Consider the following 2250-nt stretch of genomic DNA (forward strand, 5'->3'; position numbering starts at 1 on the left):
TATGGTTTATGATGATGATGATTTATACATTTTTATTTGTTAGTATTGCGAACTCAGTCCAGTTCGACTTCTATAATTTCAGTTATTTTGCAAGAAGTAGAGAGGAAAAGTTTATAAAAATCTTTCACAGGGACTAACCTGTGTTCTGAAAGAAGGGGGAATTTGCTCCTATTGCTTCATTGGATGCGTCTGTGGTAAGGATAAAAGGTTTACTCCAATCAGGATACGATAGTACTGGTCGTAATGTTAGTTTATTTTTTTAATAATTTGAACGAGTGCTGTGTTTCGTTCGTCCATTTAAATGTAGTAGATTTTTGAAGGAGTTGTGTGAGAGGCTTGGCAATTTTCGAAAAATCTTTAATGAACTTTCGGTAATATTGTAAGATTTGCAAACTTCGTTAGTTTTAAATAAAAACAATTTTATTTTCCTTCACAGTTACAGTGTTTCTTTATTACAATATTTCACTTAACTTATAATTCACAAGTATCACTTCTATAGATGATCGGCGCGACCGAGATGGCGAGAGTAAGTAACCGTATGTATCTGACTGCTCAATTCTGACTGGCTGTGCCCTATTTGAGTGTGGTACTTATATACTAACTTAGGAGAAAACCCTTGTATTTGGGCGTCGTGGGAGAGCGTAATAACTAAGAAAAACATGTCGCAATAATTAAGAAAAACATCTCGTGACAATCAAGTAAACATCTTATGATGATTAAGAAAGAAGTGAGTTGTGATGAAAGGTGTTTACGATATTCAATAAGGATTAGGTATCTGATTGAACTCTATACGATTGTGGGAGAGCATCTAGCGGTAATCACGGAAAGAAGTAGGTCGTGGTAAAAACAATGACGTGTACTACGGTCACACCTCTCTCCTTATAGAAAAATTTGATGTATAGTCAAATTTTATGTAGTAATCTACGGAGTGTATCGGGCGGTATCTGGTGATCTAAAGGTAGAACTACTCCAGGTTCTCGACCTCCAGTGTAGCTTACATGTTGTGTGGGTGCTCGATTTCCAAAACTGCAATGGTTATAGCAATTTCCGAGTAATTGTTTACAGAGATTGATAATACTTGAAAAAAGACCTAATTTATAAAGAAAAACAAAAAGGATAGAGCCGAGGGCTATATATCCTGTCAAATGAAGATAATACATGAATCTTTCTTTCCAGGTAATTGTTCTGTGGTTATCTAATATCTGGTCTGCGATGGTATCCAGTTCACCCAACGTTTTACCGAGGGTTTGTAGTCTTTCTGGATCTATATGCGTTTCTTTTATTATGTTCATAGGTATGTTTGTTAGATTGTAATTTGCAAAGATGTTATCAAGTGGTTTGTGTGATGGTACTCGAATAGTCTGATGAATTTCAATTGTGTCTTTAATTAGGTTTTCAGGTTTTAAAGTTGCAGTATCGGAAATTGCTGTATAATCAGGTTCTAAATGTAATATAAAGTTTTTATAAATACGTACGCTACGTGGTTTTTTATCTGAGCAAAGAACATGCAAATTTTCTTTTCTAGGTGCAATTCCGACCCAGTCTTGATTCGTGTGGAGCTGGATCCACAACGTGTTTTGTATTTGCATGTACTTTGTTGTACATTTTTCCTTGTTCGAATTCCTGCTAGATATAATACGTTTTCTAAATTGCTTCCTATTTCACTTAATTCTATCTGTTGTTTGTAGATTTTACGTCTAGAGGAACAAGTCCAGGTTTGGTTCTGGACAGTATTGATACATTTTCTCGCTAATTGATTATAAGCTTCTTTAAGCTCTACAAAATGGTTTTCTAGATCGGATAAATCGTATCCTATTGTTACGTCCTGGCCCCTGGAAACGGTCGGGCATGGACGGAGCGTAACACTAGTCGAATTTTCTTTATCTCTCGACACACACACACTTGGAGATACGGTCGTGTGTGCGTGCGAGAGTCGAGCGATCTTTCGGGTCCGGCGGACGGGTCAACGGTCGTGTGCCGCTTTTACTCCGTCGCTCTTTGGACTTCGCTCGTGTGTCCCCTTTTTTTTTTTTAGGCCTGAGACGCAAATCTCAATGGCCTGGGTTAGGGACGAGACTGTGCGATCTGTTTAAAAGGTGCGGGATGGTGGGCATGAGGTCAATTAAAGTTTAGACATTATTTACGATTGCGTATATATATATTTGCTCATTTTTGTGTAGTTATTTTGTTCGCAATGACATCGTTTGTGTGTAAGATTTTATTTACAATAAGCGTGGTCTGTGTCTTTCA

The sequence above is a fragment of the Pseudomyrmex gracilis genome, unplaced genomic scaffold (genome assembly GCF_002006095.1).
Source record: "Pseudomyrmex gracilis isolate BER0280 unplaced genomic scaffold, ASM200609v1 scaffold_35, whole genome shotgun sequence".
NCBI classification, from domain to species: Eukaryota; Metazoa; Arthropoda; class Insecta; order Hymenoptera; family Formicidae; genus Pseudomyrmex; species Pseudomyrmex gracilis.